General features: G+C 41.9%; 1 protein-coding gene across 1 annotated transcript in view; it reads right to left on the bottom strand.

Annotated features, from left to right (window-relative positions):
• The window catches only part of ADAMTSL1 (ADAMTS like 1), a 268,482-nt gene that overhangs the window by 245,141 nt on the left and 895 nt on the right, over positions 1-22,446 (bottom strand). The window lies entirely within an intron of this gene.

The following is a 22,446-nucleotide window of genomic DNA, read 5'->3' as shown; positions in this document are numbered from 1 at the left end:
TAGTGGTTTCTGCATTTGTTTTCCTTTAAGAAGTTGTTGCTACAAGTGTCTAACAATAAGACCCCTTATTACTTTGACATGTGTTAAGAAAATTTAGAGGTAGCTTACACTTTGGGAAATTATTGATTAACCCTATGCATGCTGTGCTGCAGAGCACATAGGAAAACATTACATCTTTTTTCAAGGCATTCCTTTTAGTTTTATTGCCACAAACATCCATATGGCAATTCAGGTGTTGCTTCTCTAGGAACACAGTTAATCTGCACTCTCCAAATGCACTGAAGGGCTAAATTGATTGATAAAGATAGATGTTTTCTAGTTCTCTGATGCCTCCTGAAGAGCCCCTTTCAGAAAAAAGTAACAAGTAATTTTTTTAAAAAATGCTTAAGTTTTGAAGGCTCACTTTTGCCCTCAGTTACATGAATGAGGTATATGGGAATGCACTTGACTAACAATTTAGTTCATGTCAAAATACTTAGACTTCACAGGTTGAAGAGATAATCAAATCGTATTGTTATATTCACTCCAAAGGCCTGATTCCTCTTTCACTGATACTGATGTGAATCAGCAGTTACCCTGTGGAAGTCAATGGTGTTAAACCAGTGTGAGATCAGAGCCAGGCCATAAATTGGCAACTGTTAAGAAAAATTAAGATTTTCAGGGCAGCAATCAAGCCAATTTTTCTTCGCATCTCTGTACTTGTCTTTTATCTTGCCCAGTCTTGGAAAATGAGTCACATATATATGGGTGAAAAAGCAAGTTGTTACGCTCCGGCAGCAGCACTGAATACAGCTGTTTACTTTTAAAGAAAGCCCCGAGTAAGTGGTGAGGCTAAGGCGCAGGGCTGACAGACAAGCCATATAACATCATTGTCTGCTGGACCCTGGCAATGGCACTGCATTCCTGGCACTATTGCTCACATATTCTTAGAGGCATAACAGTTTTGGTTTTTTTTAAATTAGAGTATACACTTTGAAATATACACGTGTGTAGAGCTCTGCCCCCCCAAGTAAACGGAGCTGGTTATATTCGCCTTTTCAATTCTGAAGCCACCTCTATCCACTTGACACAATTCTCATGATACCAGATCCTCCTGATATACCCCTTTCAAGAGGGTATTAAGGGCCTGATCCAAAGCCCACTGAAGTCAATGCAAAAACTCCCCTATTATGTTTAATGGACTTTAAATGGATCAGACTTTAAAATTATAGGCTGCAAGCAGGCCCCAGCACAATTTGTAAGGTGGAGTGCAAAAGAGAATGTGATGAGTAAATGACTTGGTTTGGATCTTCTTTAAGAGATATGCAAGTGAATCTAGTGACTGAGGGATCATTGGATTGAGCCAGAGGCATACAGTGGGCAAACTTTTATCATGCAGGTCTACTAAAGCACCTCAATTGTGACCCTCCTACTCCATTACCGGACCTCTCCCATGCTGAGGTTGCCCGTCATGCCAAACTGTGTGGTGGTTTTGAGGATGTGGCCAGTCTCTATTTCAACTCTGCTGCACGGCATGGGTACTAGAAATGTTTCTTAAACAGGTGCAGTACTTTCTTCCCCAGATGCAGCTTTCTTAAGAGCAGGTTCTAATTTATATGGGTAATTGAATCATGTTTAAACCACTGTGACCATGCAGGACTATACTGTTTTGCTTCGGATCCACCAGCTGTAAAAAATAGACTGAATTAATTTAGTAAGAGAGAACACTGGATCCAATCATTGTGTGTATTATATTGATTAGTCACACTAAATTCTATTCTCTCTTTCTCACCTTTATGAAAATGCAGCTCAACTTAATTTTGAATCAACCCTATAATTGCTTGGCATAAATGCAGCAATTAACATATATATAAGGGATTAAACTCTTGACTATAGCCAATCTTCCCCCCAGCTGCAAAAGATCACATATGCAATAGATTCCCAGATGCATTCCATCCCCTCGATGCAATATTATTAGCTTTTACGTGGGAGATCAGAATAGCTGGAAGCCAGTTTACTGAGGTTATTTCAACTGGCTGTTTTCTGGCTACCGGCTTCATAAAACAAAATTGTGTGCTGCTTGTTTCTATTTTTCAAAGAAACAAATATCTTCAAATTGCATACAGATACATGTGCTAATTATTCAGCATTGGTAATAAGTCCTGTCTGAAGAGCAGATAAACAGGGTTACAAAGTGAAGCCACATAACTGAGGACTCTTACCTCATCACAAGTTACAAGCAGCCCAACTAGACATGCGAAGGGTCCAAATTTCTCTGAAATAAATTGCACACCCACCCAGAAGAGAGCCATGTGCCGGTTATTTGCATTCCAAGATTTGTTATAAGACCTATATATTCCCAGAAAGCATGTGATTTCAAGCAGGAACAGGCTCCAAGTTTTCTTTTAACAAGTGGAATAAACATAGTTCATTTCAACTCAATCCATGTTTAATGTTAAAGTAAAGTGAATTTCCCTCCTCTGAACTATGCATTTGAGACTGAAATCCTAGCATTGCCTTAAAAACCATTTGAAATCTAAAATCATTTGTTTATTGCAAATTTGAAGAGCCTGGAATATAAACATACAACATGTTTAATCCAGTTGAATCTATTTTCTTTTTGGTTTATGGCATTAACACTTAAGGATTTACTGTACAGTACAGATTTAAGACAAAAACTTATACCCCAAGGAAAATCATTTCAGTCCCACATAGTCAATGATTCTAGAAAGCAGATTTGACTAAACTGAAGAATGCATATTAAAAAAAAACAGCCTCTACATTGTTAGCCCAGAACATTCTACTTATGCTACTATACACTTTTGTAATATTTCAACCATTACCATAGAATTCTTTAGCAGATGAGAAGAAGCAGGACGATACCACGCCAGAGCAGCTGAGAAATTCTACCACCATCTGAAACTTCCTTCAACTAACACTTATTTCCTTCTTGGAAAAGTCTATATAAGACGTTGGTTGCTTTCCTTCAGGTTGATGTTTCTCTAAATAGCACTAAATGCCAATTGCCCAGAATGCAGACTCTGGGCATGGCTCATTATATGTTTCCATTGAGATCAGAAGGGTTTTCCTCACGCTGGCAGTCATAAGCAGGACTCAGTTTGATCTCGCTTTTAGCCATCCACTGATTTGTCTACAGTCATTTCTATTATTTGTCCCACTAGCTGAGATATCAACTGCAGAAATATCACCTCATGCAAGAAATTCCCAACAATATGGTTACAAATGACAAGCATTAAAAAACGGCCAGGAATAACTGAAAGCAAATCTTTCCTTGTACCTCATTGCCTTAACATACACTTCACCTAGGACTGATCCTGCAACTACCATGTGACATAGCAACAGACCCCCGCCAGAAGAAAGGAAAGTGAAAACTGAAAAATTCTTTGAGTCGTCAGAGAAATCCCCATCATTATTGATTATGAAAGCTGGAAGAATCAGGCACATTGTCACGGTTCCTCCCCCACTCTGAACTCTAGGGTACAGATGTGGGGACCTGCATGAAAAACCTCCTAAGCTTATCTTTACCAGCTTAGGTCAAAACTTCCCCAAGGTACAAAATATTACCCCCGTTATCCTTGGACTGGCCGCTACCACCACCAAACTAATACTGGTTACTGGGGAAGAGCTGTTTGGACGCGTCCTTCCCCCCAAAATACTTCCCAAAACCTTGCACCCCACTTCCTGGACAAGGTTTGGTAAAAAGCCTCACCAATTTGCATAGGTGCCCACAGACCCAAACCCTTGGATCTGAGAACAATGAAAAAGCATTCAGTGTTTTACAAGAAGACTTTTAATAAAAAATAGAAGTAAATAGAAATAAAGAAATCCCCCCTGTAAAATCAGGATGGTAGATATCTTACAGGGTAATTAGATTCAAAAACATAGAGAACCCCTCTAGGCAAAACCTTAAGTTACAAAAAAGATACACAGACAGAAATAGTTATTCTATTCAGCACAATTCTTTTCTCAGCCATTTAAAGAAATCATAATCTAACACATACCTAGCTAGATTACTTACTAAAAGTTCTAAGACTCCATTCCTGTTCTGTCCCCGGCCAAGACGACTACAGACAGACACAGACCCTTTGTTTCTCTCCCTCCTCCCAGCTTTTGAAAGTATCTTGTCTCCTCATTGGTCATTTTGGTCAGGTGCCAGCGAGGTTACCTTTAGCTTCTTAACCCTTTACAGGTGAGAGGAGCTTTCCCCTGGCCAGGAGGGATTTCAAAGGGGTTTACCCTTCCCTTTATATTTATGACACACATACATAAAGAGTGGTGAATGCACAGGGCTTATGGTCCCAGAGCCTTACAAAGGAGAATCAGGTTTTAAACTAGAGGACTGTACAAAACCTTTGCCTAACATAAATAAATAGACTGGGTTTTTCAAAGGAGTCTAAAGGAGGTAGGCACCCAATCACAATAAACTCAGTGGGAGCTGGGTGCCATGAGGTACCTCAGGGTCTCCCTTAGGCTTCTCAGAAAACCCCATCTTCATTGTTTAACAATCAGCGTTGTTTATTACAGTCTTCAGGTTTTCATGTTATTTGCAGAACAACAGGTCTTCCCTCCCCTAAATACACAGCACGTAGTAGTCACTTAAACCATTTGGGAATAGTATGTGATACAACCCAAATGTCACACCTCTTGAGTTACAGCAGCTACGTCCACGGTAAGAGAACCATGTTTCTTCAGAGAGAGAGAGAGAGAACATGCATGAGCATATATGCGACGGGAGCATGGGATGGGGAGCAAGACCTCAATTTATATTCTAAGCTCTATAAAAGAAGTCTGTCCCTAAGAAAATAAATGACTTGTTCACATACTGCAATTCAATTGAAAATTCTGTTTGGAATGTGAGCCTTCTTATTGAAACCAACTATTTGCTCGTGTCAAACAAAGACTACCACATGCAAACGTAGATCACATAAGTTTAGTTCCTCCACCAGTTCCAAAGGTTCAGATTTTCCTCCTCCTCCAGTAAATTGCAGCTGGAGTCATATCCTCCAAGCAGCCAGCGAGTTCTAGAGATGAACCAGTCACACAGCCCATTGAAAATGCCATTAACCCACTAACGGATGAGGATGCTGATGTGGAATCGGAGTCACAGCTATTCCCCAGATGATATTTGCTGCTGGTTTTGGTTAGGAAATTCAGATCATCTGGTTCTTATCACAGCCCCAGTTTGGGGATATAGTGATATGTCAGTGACAGCACTGAAGGCTCTTCTGAGGCCACTGCCCAAACTTGTCTTTTGCTACTGCAGAAATGAAGCCAGTAATAGAAAATAATATTTTCTCTATATAAAGCCCTCCCTCCCGACACACACAGTTATACCCCTACCTGGGTTTCTGCCAGGTTATGTATTCTCTCTCTTTTGCAATTGTTGGTGTTTCTTCTTCTTCAGGTATGTCTGACAGGTCAATAATTTGCTATAGTAAAACGATGCTGTCTCTAGTGTGTCAAGAATTAACAGCATGCAGGGCTTAGCTAGGTGCATAATGTCAGGAGACAGGAATAGTGACTTCATCCCTTTTTAAGGAATAAAGAATCACAATTTCCCCCAGTGTAAATATAGGTTTTACAAATTTTCACTTGCAAAATATTGTGCATCCTTCTTGCATTCCATCCAAGGTGACATCTGGATTAAAGCTCAGCTAGGAAATTGCTTGGAAATCTGTTTTTTGACAGAAGGCAAAGCTAGAAGATAACTTCACAGCCAGATAAATTAATATTGATAATTACTGTCAAACAAAAAGTTAGCTGCTAAGGCATTTCTGACTAGTAGTTGGAACTTCCTTGGCTATTATCTCTGGAAATCTCATGAATCAAATATTCTAAGAGTGTTTCTAGTGACCAGAGCATATGTTTAATATATTTAGGCACAAAGAGTTGTACACTGTCTGATACAGTACCACAGTATTGAGGTACATCAGCTGTACCAAAATATGTTACCATTCTCATATCTCACCATAGCAGGGAGCATAATGCTTATCAAGAATCACCAGGCTCTTCTGTGAAATGCATTAGTGGTCTCAGTCCAGCTTCTAGTGGACACATGCCCATTTCATGGAAACCACCACCACAACGGGTGACCCTCTGATGGCAATCTCAGTGGAGTTGCAAGGACTGAATGGGTGTGAAGACTGAACTAGCCTCTTACCTCAGAGGTGCTTCCTTCAGGTCAGGATGGAAGAACATTGGGAAGGTGGCGTGAGGTTGCTTGAATTGCTGTTACCCCTACTGTTCCTCTTCTAAGGCGAAATAGATGACTCCAGTCTTCAGAGCTGCCAGCCCACCAACTTTCAAGAGAGCCGCACAAACGGTAAGTGCTTGATCTTGGGCTCCTTGCACGTACAAAGTTACTGAATGCAAAGGGAGTTTTGCTTGCACAGAAGTTTTACTTTAAAAAGTAAAGAGTTAGCTGTCCACTGTTGTGGTTAGCAGCCCACACGTGGGGTTGTTTCATGACAACAACTCTGTTGGAGGAGGCATGATTTACTGTGTATTGCCTAATCAAAAGGATTTTGCTGCTTAGAAAAATACACAAAACCCTGAAAGCTCTTAGTTTTCTGGCAAGTACCATGGAAGGAAAGGGTAACGTTGACAGTAACAGTGAAGGGTGTAATTTCTTAGAGATAGAAGTCGTCATAGTCTGCTTGCCTTGTGGGTCTTCCACTTCATGGTCAGCTGTAGTTTCCTCCCATCTGCCAATGTGCCGCTGATGCAGCACTAGTTCAGTGCACTACAACTCAGCAGCCATTCAGCCTGGAAGATCCACTTCTCAACTGTGTCCCCTTTTGCACCGGCTTAACCCGGGCAAACGGATCACAAGTCCGCGCTGTGGAATATCCTGGCACAGGACACCCCCAGTGAGCTCTCTCTGATCCACAAGAGAGGCTCCAGGGCAGAAGCATGGAGGGCATGTGCTGGGGGTGCAAGGGACAGCTGGCTATTTTGTGCTGGTGCATTGTCCTATAAGCCCATTTTTTAAGAGGACCGAGTCTGTTCTATACTATGAATGTGTTAAAAATTTCTAAACAGAAGATGCCTAGTTATTTCTAGATTTTTATTTTATTCTTTATTATAATTTGTTTGGATCATCCCTCCTGCAAAACAGGGAGAGGCAACTCAGGGGAGGAAATCTCCATGAGAATCCCTGGGCAAAAAAGTCTCTCTTGACTATTCTCTTTGTGTTAATGTGGGACAGAGTTCCCCCTTCCCCCAGTAGAAAAACTTGGCAGACCTGCACCAGCCCCAAGCTCCTGGCAGTGGAGGTCCAATGGAGTTGTGATATCAGGGGCTTCCTCTGGCTGCAGCTACTCCAGAACTCCCATGGGGGGAGGAAAGAGCTCCATGGAAAAGATATTCCACCCTCCAGTTACACTAGATTTCCTAAGGAATCATTGTGAGGGCAACTGGGGTGCAATGAACCCTCCCCTGCACTCCTGTTCTTAGCCTGTATTAAGACCGAAGTCACCTTCTGAGCATCAGTGTCCTTAACACAGGATGACTAACCATAAGAATGGATGGACACACTTACTTCCTCTACTTATTCAGCAGCTCAATATGCAGAACAATATTTAATGGGAGGTGGCTGAAGGGAGCACATGGTCCATGTCATGCCCTTTGGCTTAGCCTCATGAGACTCCCATTGCCTGAACATGTGCCACGTGGCAATACGGCCACACAGCACTTCACAAATTGTATCCCTTCATGGTTTATAATGCATGCACTAGTTCACAGCAATAATTAAAAAGAAAAAAAAGCTTTCTTTAATAGCCAGACAACCATTTCTCACAGCTGGACTGGTGTTCGTATCCCAGGAGAAGCATGCCAAAGGTGCTCTCACTTGTTCCCCTTTAAAGGGCAGGAGCCAAGCCGGGGTGGGGGGTGGGAAAAGAGGGAGGTTGGGAGATTGGCAGAGTATGGCGCGGACACTGTATTACCTCAATATGTGGCACCCTATGCTCACCGTAATGTGTTATAACAATGCCTTATAAAATCAGTCACACTCTCATTCCGCTTAACCATGTAAAAATAAACACCAGTGGGGCAACACAAGTGAGAATAAGGGTATGTCTACACTATGAAATTAGGTCAATTTTATAGAAGTCGATTTTTAGAAACTGATTTTATACAGTCGATTGCGTATGTCCACACTAAGCGTATTAAGTCAGCGAAGTGAGTCCCCACTACCATGGCTAGGATCAACTTACAGAGCAGTGTACTGTGGATAGCTATCCCACAGTTCCTGCAGTCTCTGCTGCCTACTGGAATTATGGGTTAAGCTCCCAATGCCTGATAGGGCAAAAACATTGTCGCGGGTGGTTTTGGGTACAAGTCGTCGGGCCCCCCTCCCTCCTTCCCTCTGTGAAAGCAACGGCAGACAATCATTTCGCACCTTTTTTCCTGGGTTACCTGTGCAGAATCCATACCACGGCAAGCATGGAGACCGCTCAGCTCACCGTCACTGTACGTCTCCTAGGTGCTGCTGGCAGATGCGGTACTGCATTGCTGCACGGCAGCAGTTCCTTGCCTTCGTGGCAGATGGTACAGTAGGACTGATAGCCATCGTATGTCTCCTGGCAGACCTCGGTGAGGTCAATCAGGGGCGCCTGGACAGACATGGCCATTCTCCTCTTAAAGCACTGAATGGGAGCCAGAGATTCCAGGTCATTCTCTTCTTTAAGTTTCGTCTCATGGAGAATCAGTCCTGCTTGGAATATCATGCAAACTGGAGGCTTCTGCCTCAAGCTGTTCTCTCAGCTGGCAGCACCACACAGTCGCACCCACCCCAGCCTACTCCTTGCTCCCATGGCTCATGAAGTCTGGACAGTAGTAAGGAGCAGTTCAACTATAGGCTGAGCAAGTGCAGAATGGTGGTAAAATTTGCCTTTGGATGTTTAAAAGCTCGCTGGCGCTGTTTACTGACTAGGTCAGACTTCAGCGCAACCAACATTCCCATTGTTATTGTTGCTTGCTCCATAATATTTGTGAGTAAGGGGGAAGACGTTTATGGTGGGATGGGAGGTTGAGGCAAATCACGTCCAATTTTGAGCAGCCAGATACCAGGGTGATTAGAAAAGCACAGCTAGGCGCGCTGCGCATCAGAGAGGCTTTGAAAATTAGTTTCATCACTGGCCAGGCTTCGGTGCAACAGTTGTGTGTGTTTCTCCTTGATGCAAACCTGCCCCCTTTGTTGATTGTAATTCCCTGTAAGCCAACCACTCTCCGCCCTTCGAAATAAAGTAACTATTGTTTTGAAACTATGCATTTTTTCTTTATTAATTAAAAAAAAAAGAGAGAGAAAATGGACAAGGTAGCCTGGGTGGGGTGGGGGAGGAGGGAAGGACAAGGCCACATTGCTTATTGTAGCCACACTAAAAATCAAACTGTTTGAATGACAGCCTTCTGTTCCTTGGGCCATCCTCTGGAGTGGAGTGGCTGGGTGCCCAGAGCTGCCCCCCTGCATTCTTGGGCGTCTGGATGAGGAGGATATGGAACTTTGGGAGGATGGCAGGCGGTTATACAATGGATGCAGTGGGGGGTCTGTGCTCTTGTTGGCTTTCCTGCAGCTCCAACAGATGCTTCATCATGTCCGTTTGCTCCCCCATTAGCCTCAGCATCGCGTCCTGTCTCCGCTCTTTGCACTCACTTAATTCTTTCCTGGCCTCTGCCACTGAATGCCTCCATGCATTAAGCTGTGCCCTATCAGTGTGGGAGGACTGCATGAGCTCGGAAAACATGTCATTGCGAGTGCATTTTTTTTGCCTTCTAATCTGCGATAACCTCAGGGACAGAGATGATGAGGGAGTGTAGAAACATTCTATGCTCTACGATTCTGGGGGGACTGCATGGTCACCTGTGCTGCTTAGTTCACCACACTGACCAAACAGGAAATGAAATTCAAAAGTTGCTGGGGCTTTTCCTGTGTACCTGGCTAGTGCATCAGAGTTCAAAGTGCTGTCCAGAGCAGTCACAATGGAGCACTCTGAGATAGCTCCTGGAGGCCGGTACCATCGATTTGCATCCGCATTACCCCAAATTCAACCCAGCAAGGTTGATTTTAGTGCTACTCCTCACCGAGTAGCAGTACAGAAGTTGATTTTAAGAGCCCTTTAGGTCGACGGAACAGGGTTGGTTGTGTGGACGCAGTCATTTTTAAATCGACCTAATGCGGCTAAATTTGACCTAACCCTGTAGCGTAGACCATACCTAAGAGAGCGAACTCTCACATAGATGAAAGTTACAATACTCTCCTGTATTTTACTCATTCTTCACAAGTGTAAACACCAGACATGGGTGATCCAATAGAGAGAAGAGTACAAGCTGGCTCAATGTCAGCCTTGTTTTCTAAATGAATCAGAACTGTTTTTAAGGCTTGGACTGGTTCAGTTTCAGTATGGGTGAAATCATTTTTGCAGAATTCTGAACCCATCCAAACATTGCCGGGTTCAGAAGTTTACCTTAAACTCCAGCCTTTTGGGTTCATATTCCATTTTGGCGACACTGGGGAGGAAGGGAGAGGCAAAGAAGGAGCATAGAAAGGCAGGGTAAAGAGTAAATTAATTATTGTTTATGGTAAAGCTAGGTGCTTTGCAAAAACTCAAGAAGGGAAGCTGCTCCAAGAAGCTCACAGCCAAAGGACAGAGACAAGTGGAAAGAGGAACAACAATGAGAACAACAACAGCGGGCAACTCAATTCACTGTAAGTAGCACAGAAGATGTGGGTAATTCTCAGAGACTTAAATATGCACAGGGCAGAGCAGGCATGTAAGGCCTGCTACTGGTACCACATAACTGATTATAACCTGCCACAGGTTGGGTGCTCCGCAACTAAACTAGGAACCTCGCCACTCGTTGAATGATGTGCAGTATCCCAGACACCCATTGGAATGAAAAACAATATCCACAGAGGAATAACTCCATCTGGCATTGCTATCTTACAACTAGTTCTTGACTGAACAAAGGATAGGGGAGGAAAATCCCGAACTAAGTCAGCTCTGGAGAAAACATCAGGCAGTTAGCCCTGCAAGTCAGTTGTGCCCTACAACGTCTGCTGCAACTGTGCTCGCTTCCAAACATTGTGGTCTCCAACCTTTTGGGCACAGTCCGTATTGCTGAAGGTTCAGGGGAGGGCTTTGGTCCGAAGGCAAGCCTCTACCCTCCTTATTTTTTTTCTGCCTAGGCATAAATGCCAAAAGGTTTCTCATTAGTATGCCAAATGTTCTAGAGGAGATCAATGACACCATCACCAACAGAGAGCTGAAGAAGCTTGACATCAGTGTAGCTGCTCTCTCTGAAACCAGACTAGCTGACACAGGCTGTTGATGCAAGATGCATTACACCTTCTGGTGTGGAAAAAGCAAACAAGACTTTGAATACAAGGTGGGTTTTGCAGTCCAAAACGCATTAGCATCCATGGTTGAATGTCCCATTGCAACACCAGAATGTATCATATCACTAAGAATATCTACAACAGGTGGTTTTACCATCATCAGTACATATGTCTCACCACTTTCCTCCATCTCTCAAGAGAAGGACTTGTTCTAGCAGCACTGTCAGTAAGCTACCACTGGGTGATCAACTCTATCTACTGGGAGATTTCAGTACTAGAGTCAGCTCAGATAACAGGATGTTGCCACTGTGAAGCAGGAAAAATGGCTTATAATGAGCAAAGATTACTGGAGCTCTGCACCCACATTACCAGAACCTAATTCCAAGGGGTTCACCACTGGACGGTCTCCTGAGAAACCTTAGATCTGGACATTGGCACCAAATGGATTTGTCACCCATAAAAAAAATATCCAGGATGTTCCCCATACTCACTGTTTTTCACAGTGTAGACTATTGCACAGACCATGTGCTTGTGTGCTGCAAAATAAGACTTTCATCATGGATATTTCATCATGCCAAACAAAGAAGTTGCCCATACATTAACTTCAACACAAAAGATGACTAAAGAAGGTATCACCAATTCACTATGAATCTCAGGGAAGCTATGCCATTGATTGCACCTCCTCTGAACGCTGATGCAGCATGGAACACACTCAGAATGAATATCCATCTAGGTGTAACCTTTTTTTTTTTTGGTAAAAAGACTTTACAAGATAAAGACTGGTTTGCAGCATATCCTGAAGAAATACTTCCAGTTATTGAAGCAAAATGCACAGCAAGGCACCAACGCACAATGAATCCCACTCCTGAGACACATGCTAACTTCAGAGTGACTATGAGCACATTACCATGAACAGCAAGGCAATACATTCAGTCACACTGGCTCAACCTGTGCGAGAAGACACAAACATCCTTTGAGAATGGAGATGTAAGATGTATGATGGAATCAAGAAATGAACAGGTGCCTCAACCAAGAAGACTGCCCCACTCAAATCTCTTAAAGGAGACAACATTATTGATAGAAGCAAACAGATGCAATGCTGAGTGGAACGTTATCATAAACTCAATTCACGTGAAATCACTGTTTCTGAAGCAGCACTAAATGCGATCCTCAGGCTCCACACTAGATCAACTATCAGCATGGTCTTCACACTGAGGCAACTGCAAGAAAAGTGTCAAGAACAAGGAAAACCTCTCTACATGGCCTTCACAGATCTTAAACAGGCTTTTGACCTGGTCAGCAGAAAGGGTCTTTTTTAATTGCTAGAGAGAATTGGTTGCCCCCCAAATCCTCCTCAGTCTGCTTTGATCCTTCCACAATGGCATGAAAGCTAGCTCAATATAAACAGTGACCAATCTGACAGCTTTGAAATCTGAAGTGGTGTCAAATAGGGATGTGTTTTGGCAGAAACACACTTTGGTATATTCTTCTCTGTGCTGCTGTGTCATACTTTTTCCATCTAGCATCCAACGTGTCCATCTCCATACAAGATCAGATGGAAATCTCTTTGTGTCTAAAGACAAAAAGCAAAGTCAGACACCTGCAAATAAGAGAACTTCTTTTCCTAGATGATGAAGTGCTCATCACACACTGTGAAGAGGAGCTCAACCAAATATGCAGTAGCTTTGTGCTAGCTTGTGACGAATTTGAACTACCCATCAATCTAAAGAAGGCAATGATTATGGCACAAGCTGTGTTGACTGCACCAGAAGTTTCAATAGCTAGACCACACTAGGACAAAGTTTTGCTATCTGGGATCAACTGCATTGAATAACTTATCTCTAGATGATGAGCTCAAGTCTCACATTGGAAAGGTGGCCAGTCAGTCAGTCAGTCAACTGACAGAGCATGTATGGGATAACAGAAAATTAACACTGAACACTTGAGATGTGGCTTTACCAGATGTGTGTTCTGAGCATGCTACTGTATGGTGGCAAGACTTGGACCACCTACAGTAGGCGTGAGTGGATGCTAAACACCACCTTCCAGATCCACTGCCTTCATTGTATTCTAAATATCAAGTGCAAAACCAAAGTTCCTGATACCAAAGTACCTGAGAAATCAAAATTGCCAAGTCTAATCCCTATTCTCAAACAGATGTCTCCATTGGCTTGGTTATCTGTGCGGGACAGATGACGGATGCATTCTAAAGGATCTCATGCATAGGGAACTTGAGAGACCAGTAGCCTGACCTAGGCTTAGGTTCAAGGATGTTTGCAAGGGGGACTTGAAAACTTTCAACATGGACACCACACACTGGGAAGGTGCAACTAGTAACAGGCTAGAGTGGAGAGTTGCACTGTGCCAGGGAGCAGAGAGGCTGAAGAGAGAGGAAAGCACACCAGGCCTCAAGTGCTAGTCTTGCATACTCTATGCCTTCCATATCAGAAGTGCACAATACATCCTGGGAAGGCCTCTGATTTGATATTAAATTTGAAATGGAGAGTGAAGGCTGTGGAATCTGCTTTCCAGCTAATATAAGTAGAAGATCAGGTCACAAGTCCATGAGGTGGAATTCAAGGCTTGAGTAAACAGGTATGGCTGTAAAAGAAGGGTGATCACATGCAGGCTGGTTGATGGTTGGCAGAAAGAGTGAAAAACCAGGGAATAAAAGTGTAGCAGACTCATCAACTTTTATCTGCGGCTCAGCCATCCCTAGAGGGATGCAGAATATCACACAGAGGGTGAGAGTTATACACTTCTGCCTGGCTGGGGAAACTCATCCTGAGCTTTATAGGTTCACCCAACTCATAGCCCTATATGGGCTACTATCTGTAACACCTCCCACCCCACGAGTCATCAACTGCAGAACCTGAGATCTCGGGATCTAAAAGCATGAGTCTGTACTGCCTCAGCTGAAAATAGAGTGCTACACTGAGTAAGTGGGTGTTACAATAGGATGGAAGGGAAACAGGGAGACGATCTCTGGACAGTAGGTGGAAAATGTTTTGGAGTGGGGAGAGAGATCTCCAAAGATTTGTATAATTTCAGATAAGCAGCCACAATTTTGGGGCTGATCCAAAATAAATCAAACCTCCCAATCTTTTGAGCGTCTCCCATCACTCACAGTTACCTCATGGACTCATATTTGTATTTATTTTAATGACGATGGGCCATTCAGAGGGTTCAGAACTTTAGCCCTACCAGAGCCAAAAAAGGGAAAGGCATGTGTTTATGTAAAAAATAAAGAGAAATAAAAAAAAAATGCATGAGCTAAGCTCAAGTTCCCGCATCAGAATTAAAATATTAAAAAAAGGGAGGGGGATGCACACAGAACACAAAGGAACTACTATAAATCTCGCAGTTTGTCTACCACATATTTTTCCTCTTAAATCATTGTAAAATATAGGTATGTTGACCTCATATTGGTGTGTGTATTTTTTTAAAGATGGAAAACACACCTTATCTCATTATTAGTTTATATATACACCAAGCAAAGCAAGGTTTGCTATGAGTAGCAGGGTTTTTTTTTTTAAATTGAACATAGAAAGAGAGAGGTAACACACACATAAATTACCAGGATTTAAATTATAGCTGCCCTTACGAGTTCCCTCTGATATCACATGTGGAAAAATACATATTTGCACGGCCGCGCACTCTCTCTCAAAAAAAGTGACATATCCACACACTGGAGTCAAAATGTTTTTCATAAGGAACTGTTCTCCTATGTTTTCTACTCACTTTTGATATAAATCTTTGGTAAGAAGTTTCCACCCCCCTTCCCTCTTTTAAATCACTAGTTCAACTATTTAGTCTTTGAAAATCGCTGCCTGGGCTAGATCTTTAAGCAACACGTTGTTGATATCATTCTGACTTGAAATTTTCCTCTCTTTTTTTTTTTTTGAAAGTTACAGTAACTATGAAAATGTCACATCCAAAGTACAATTATAATCATAACCCACCCACACACTGAAATGAAAAAGAAAGGCAGGGTGCGGCATGCATATCAGACAGTTATATTAGCCCTCAATGACAGATGGTTTTAACAGTTGGATGAAAGAAAGAGATTTAAATAAATAAATGAATAAATAAATAAAATTCTCTACTCTCACTTCAGTACCAGAGCAGTAGGAGTCCTTATTGGTTCCTTTATTCCTTTTCATTTCTGGTTCTATTGATGCAGCACAGGATTTGAACAATACTCTGGCAGACTTCAAATGGAAATGAAAATTATATCCAACTAAGTTGGGAGGGGAAATCTGACACCCCTACGGTACCTTCGTGTGGAAGCAAAATGACTTATATTTATTTTATGGGACAGTTTAAATTTATTATATGTTGCATATAATTTCCTGTCTCATTTCTTTCGTGTTCTTGGAATTTATTCTAGGATGTCTTACTTTATCACAAACCCGCATCCCTCTGCCCTGACACCCTCTGTTGAACTTGCTGTAAAGGAAAGCTCAGAAAGGCAAAAAGCCCAGAGCACCATTCTAAGAAACAGTTGAAGCCTTAAAAGAAATTCAGTAAAACCAATGAAGATGAAAATGGAAACTGTGTGAAAATTAATGTACTGTAGAATCAGTGTATATACCACTTATTTCTCTACGCAAATAGAAAAAGGAACCCGCTTATGAGATGTATCCAAATAATTCACAGGTGGTGAAACTATTAGAGAGAGTTCTGCAGATGCTTGCCTCATAAGAAGAATAAATCTCACATGCTACATACACTGCTTTCTCTCCTTTTTCCCCGGTCACCCGTCCATAATGCCTTCCGATTTCACCACAACTATTTTAGTTATTTTTACAAGAAATTGGGACAACGTCTATATCTGGCAGGCGAGAGAGGCTGCTCACATGTGAAAGGAAATTCTAACCAGTGTGTTTAAAAGGAAATAAAAGTGTTTATCCATTTCTGAGAAATGCAGCACAATCTGGGTACAGTGAAGTCTGATATGGTGAAACTCCATTGGACAGTGAAATAGAAGGAAAGTTCCAGATTGTTTCAATGGATTGCAGGGAGGCCTATGAAGTTCAGGTTATAATGAACCCCCAATTTCCATACAAATTGTTCTGTGAAATAAAATGTCTCCACAATAAGACGATTCACAATCAAATACTACACAGAATACAAATCATGGTAATTGTGAATGATCACTTTTTAAAAGTGGATTCTCTCTATTACATGCACATGCTACACATATAAATGCTCACTTGAAATAGGTATTTTAGGAAGATACTTAGGCCCAGATCCTAAATTGGTATTTATCAGCATAGCTCCACTGAAGTGAAGAGATGCAAACTGATTTACACCAGCTGACTATCAGTTTTCAGCTAGCACCACATTTACAAATGTCCATTTGAACTTAGTTTGGGCATTACTACTTTAAGTATAATATTTGCAGCTTGAACAGAGATGGGCAGATGTTTAAACACCAACTAACCAAGTCCAGTCAAGGGAGACACTGCAATGACACCTATATACAGAGTTTTCTCTGTCATTCTTGATAGGAAGGTGAAGCATTTGAGAATGGCATTGCAGCACCATTAAATGGCATTAAATCTTTCCAGCACAACATAATCCCCACAAGAATCCTCTTCTGGATGTGTTCCTACAGAATGAATATGGAACTACTTCTCCACAGGTAACTAGATACAGAAGCTATGTTAGATTTCCATAGTGTGGTCCAAAGCAACACATAGCCTCAGGTTTTGTTACAAATGGAAAACCTCAGGCCTGCTGTGTAAGTTTGGAGAAAACCTGGAATAGGGTATATGTTTGGGTGGAAACTACGTGACACTCAGTAGATTTTTCATGGGTTTCAGCAGAAACTAGGCAATGCTAGGCGCCTTTAGCTGAGGCTTGGTTTGAACTTTTGGGGTTTCCCAAACCCAAAACCGCAAGGTTACAGTCAAGGAGTAAGAACTTATGTGCATTACATCTTCCAAGTTCCTACACAGCTCAGCAAAAAAAGCCAACCTTCTTGATGCTGGGGTGTGTGTATGGGGACAGGTAATACCCCAATGTTAATATCAAATATATATTTGCAACATCATGTCTTGATCATAAAGGTGAAATTCCCACCCAGGCAGAGAGACAGCACAATAGAAGTTTCCACTATGATTAACACTGCTCCACAAGGAGGCTTCTACCCCTCCCCCCAACTCCTTCATGTGTGGTTGCATCTCCTAGGGATGGACGGATTAGCCAAACTTTAGCCCAATCCCGGATTAAAATATTTTGTTTTGAGATCTTGATTTGTTCCAGAATCCTCTCTCTCTCTGCTGTCCACCAAAGACATCTCTATCTTCAAGGATAAAGATACAGGTCTCAGCAGGTGCAGCAGTTTCTCTGCTGGGCCCCCAGCACCTCAATGGCAAATCTCCCAAGCTCTAATATACAGTGAAATCTTGGCACTCCTGTCAGAAGGCAGCAAACCACGAGAGGGCATGATATCTCAAAAGATTCAGGTTCGGACAAGAATCGGCCATCACCAACCACCCAAATAAAATCTTGCCCATCACTAACTACCCCTTGCAAAGCTTTCTCCATCACTAAGCAGAGATGGGCTGGAACCTCCAATACATTACAGTGCATCTTTTAATGCTTTATCTTCTCTGCCTATTTCTTCTTTTCCTTCTCTCTCCTTGCACGGTATTCTTTTTTCCGCTCACTCTCACTTTCCCTAAATTATATTTTCTACCTCCTCCCCCATATTTTCTATATCTTCTCTATATTGTATTCCTTTATTTCTACCTTAACCCATATCACACTCTCCTCCTACGCATCCCCATGCCCATCTTTGCACCCACACACACAGAGTTTGGAAATGTTACCAGACACCTAAAACCTAAAGGACTAAACCTAGTAGCCAGCAACTGATATGAAAGAGGATTCCCACTGACCAAGGCGATGTCCATGTGAGAAGCCAACTGCTCTCCTCTACAACTGCTAGAAAAGGGGAAGGTGTTGTGATTCCTAGCTGGGTGCTGTCCCTCAGTCCTATTTTGATGACTCCAACTTGTCTACTAGCATTTGGATACATTTGAAGGCTGCCTCCACAACTCTGACTAGCTACCGAAAGAAAGATGGAACATTCTCTTTCTGCTGCTCTGTTCCCCATCTGGCCCCAGAGCATCCAGGTTGCAGCAATTGGTGGGAACTGTCTTCACTACTCTACCCCGGGATCAGCTTGCTGGTTGTTGCTATGGGGATGACCTTGATACTCCATCCCTCTCTCAACCTCTGTTTCTGTGCCGGCCTCTGCTAATGCTCAATGCCATAGCAGAGTGAAATTGATCTGATTTTTCTTTTTTTAAAAAAATCAGCTTCACTGCTGCCAACAGACTGTACAGCAGTTTGAGAAAGCAGCTATGAGCAGCAGCAGAGGCAATGCAGCTGTCTGCAGTCTCAGACAGACAGCACTGCACCAGATATTCTTGGTTCACATTTGGATGGTTATCTTCATAACCCTAAAGGCTGGAGACTTTTTAAATGAAAGCATATATTATGTAGAAGTCTCCTCAAAAAGTTTCTTATTTCCTCCTGGTGAGTGGACTGTTCAAGCACTGCACTAACTGATTAGTCCATTAAGTTAATTATTGATTGACTAGTTCATTCAGTTAAACAGCATCCGGACCAACATTATTATGGCTGAATATGTTCTAGGCTCCAGATTCTCTAGGGTGTTTTATTGCCTGGCCTTTTTTATTTTCTCTTGCCAGGCCTAAGAATTATGCTAAAGACATAAAACCACCCGAAAAACCCAGCCCCTAATCCTCAGGAGACTAGTGACACCACTGAGCTAGCCTAATAGTCTTTATTCAGGTCCAAATTCCATTAATTTCAATGGGCATTTTGTCTGTGTAGGGATTTGGACCCAAAGAACAAAATCCCACCACTAACTCAGTTCATCTGATTACAGCAGTTCTCACAAATCCTTGCCCTCAGTTAATGGAGGGACAGTAAATGATACACTTGGAAAAGCAATCTAGAAAAGTTCAGCAAAGCAAGTCTAGACATGAAACTCTAGAACAAGATATCAAGAAACCGACATATTACACACACTTACTAGTTGACTTGGCCATTCCTATCAAGAAACTGACATATTACACTCACTTTAGTTGACTTGGCCATTCATATCAAGAAAATTGTATGTTGTGTGTATAGATGTGAAACATTCATATTGAGAGTTTATTGGCCAGGTTTTCAAATGCCCAAACTGTGCAAAGTTTTGAATGCACCCCATTTGCATGAATAAAGACTGCCCTTGTACGTACAAACTGTGTAGTTCAGCATGTGACTACCCAGTTGGAACGTTCAAATGCCAGTTTGTACACACAAATGAGCATGCATAGAAAGTGTACACGTGCAGGTTTGGAGGCTGCAAAATCCATCCTTATACAGCTATAAATGTAGAAACAGATGGGCATACATACAAGTGATAGAGAGACATATCTGCATGTGAAGAGAAACGAGAGAGTCAGCCTTTCTACATTCAGCTGTAAACAAGGAATTTAACATTCATTCCACAGACTAATTGTGCTTATGGTCATCCAAGACAGATCAAGTTAGATAATAGAGAGTAGAGTGCCAGAGAACCTGAAAGGAATGGACTATTTTGCTTGACTAGTTTCCATTTATAAATTAGTGCAGAGGAAAAAAAATAAGAAATTCTACAGACACATGTACTTTATTATAATTCCTAGTGTTATTCCTGCACAACTACCACAATAGCAGGCCAGAGAGCTAAAAACCACTAAAAAGAAGCAAAGAGCAAATGCAAATGTGATTAAATGCCTTTCTGACAAGAAGTGGCTTGACTTCAGGTTTGGATGAACACACATGTCAATGGCTGGTCTTAGACATTGTGGTTTGCTTGTGATGGGTTTTTATTTTTAAATGAATAGAAAGGGAAATCTTTGGAACAGGATGCCTGCTCATTTTTGTTTCCCTCAAAAGAGGTGTGTTACAACTTCCTCAGCATGCAAAAGTCTGTAGGACAATGAGCAAAATTCCCCAAATATCTCATCTTAGTCTGGAGAGAGGAAAATATATATATTTGAAGTAAGTATCAAGTCTGCTTTAACTCTTCCAGACTCAGCCTCTGAGCACTATGTTCCAGGGCAATTAACAAGTTAAAAACCTGACCCTGCGGTCCTTCCTCAGGGAAAACACCCCATTGAAGTCAAAAGGAGTTTGCTCTGACTTAATCCTAAGGAGCCCTAAAGGACTGCACACATCAACACCAATTGTTACATCTTGGGGGGACAGATGGCTCAGTGGTTTGAGCATTGGCCTGCTAAACCCAGGATTGTGAATTCAATCCTTGGGGGGCCATTTAGGGATTTGGGGCAAAAATGGGGGATTGGTCCTGCTTTGAGCAAGGGGTTGGACTAGATGACCTCCTGAGGTCCCTTCTATGATCTTTTTTAGAGGGTGCAAACTGGTCTAATGGTCTGCCCTATACTGGCTCAGCTCTGCTCATTGGTGTGAGGAGGCTGGGAGACTAGCACAGCAGCTAGCTCTAGAGTCCTCCAGTCTTTTAGCACCAGCAATGCAAGGGGTGGGGTTGTATCTGGACTGTGCCAACCTTCCATGCTGGTGCACCCAGGCAGACCAAGCCACTCGTTAGCCTTGAGCATGCTTTTCTTTCAGGAGGGTTTACTGCACACACATCTCACACAGCAACACGTGGGCTAAGTGACTTAAGAGACAGATCCTGTGAAGGCTGTCTACTGGGCGTAAACTGCTTACTCCCAGGAGCAGTCTCATTATAGTAAATGGGGCTACTTGCTGTAGTAAGGACCTCTCAGAGTGCTAACTTTTTGCAAGACTGAACTTACTTTTTAAGTACAGGTCCAAACTCTGACTTTACTGCAGAAGTCAAGGGGAGTCTTTCCATTAATTTCAATGGGCTTTGCATCAGTCCTTTTATGAATATACTGTCTGGTATATTCTGGCAGTGACACATATATAAATATATCCCAACACTTCACCATATTAACATCCAAGTCAAAATCCTGTAGTCCTTACTCAGTCAAAACTTTCACTGAAACCAAATAAGGGATTTGCCTAAGTGAGTACTGAGAAAAAAAATGCCTGGACTCTGAAAAAGAAAGTTTTGCTTGTTTCATGTCACTATTCTTAAGGCACAAAAAGAGTTTTATTTTAAAAATCTCTGAAGGGGGAGGGGCAAAAAAAATCACACAAACTGGTATAGTATTAAATATAATGCATAATGGTTGGCAGCAGAATGCACTATTTATTTTCATGAATTAGGGACTGAGTGTACAATTCACAAGCAGTGGAGTGAAGTAAGTACAAGTGGTGAGGCTAGGGTTATTAACCTGGAGTCAAATCCTCCAGCCCTTACTCAGTCCTAACTTAGGAAAAACTCCTCCTGATTTTCCCTGAGTTAGGACTGCAGGATCTGGCTCATAATGCATAACAGTTGCTAGGCTAATAAACTTTTCATTTGTTAGGGAGAGCATGTTCAACCCTCTCATGCCTCTCTACAGTAATTTGTGTGGCTTACATTTCATTTTATATTTGAAAGAGCCTTTTTAACCATTTTTTTGTGTGTGGAATATATTCACATTTACAATTATGTTGGAAACTCATATTTAATGATCTGCGACTAGCTGTTATTGAGACCTGACAAAGATCCATAACATGCATTCTGAATAGGGATATATTGATTTTAATACTCTCGTGGCTCTCAACATAAACATTAGCATACAATAATTAGCACATTTTGTTTCATTCACATGTATATGAAGACAAACTCAGTTTGATCTTAATGGAAATAGATAATGAATTTGGAATAAAATAATGATTCTTCAGTTATTAAGTATATAAAATATGCACTTTGCATTAGAGTCAAAGTTGTAAATTAATGTTTTGTAAAAAAACAAGAGTTTTTGCTTTCGATCACTATTTACAAATTTAATCTAATCTTCAGATGAGGTTTACCTAATGTGCATGCCGAGGACACACTCCTGTTAAAAACGTGTGCATTACTATTAATGTTTTCACTGCAGACTTTCTGGAGAGTAAATGCGCAGCTCATACCCATAAAATTAAGTATGAGTCACAATGGAACA

This window comes from Lepidochelys kempii, chromosome 5 (assembly GCF_965140285.1).
Source record: "Lepidochelys kempii isolate rLepKem1 chromosome 5, rLepKem1.hap1, whole genome shotgun sequence".
NCBI classification, from domain to species: Eukaryota; Metazoa; Chordata; order Testudines; family Cheloniidae; genus Lepidochelys; species Lepidochelys kempii.
This window is presented reverse-complemented; position numbering and strand designations above follow the sequence as displayed.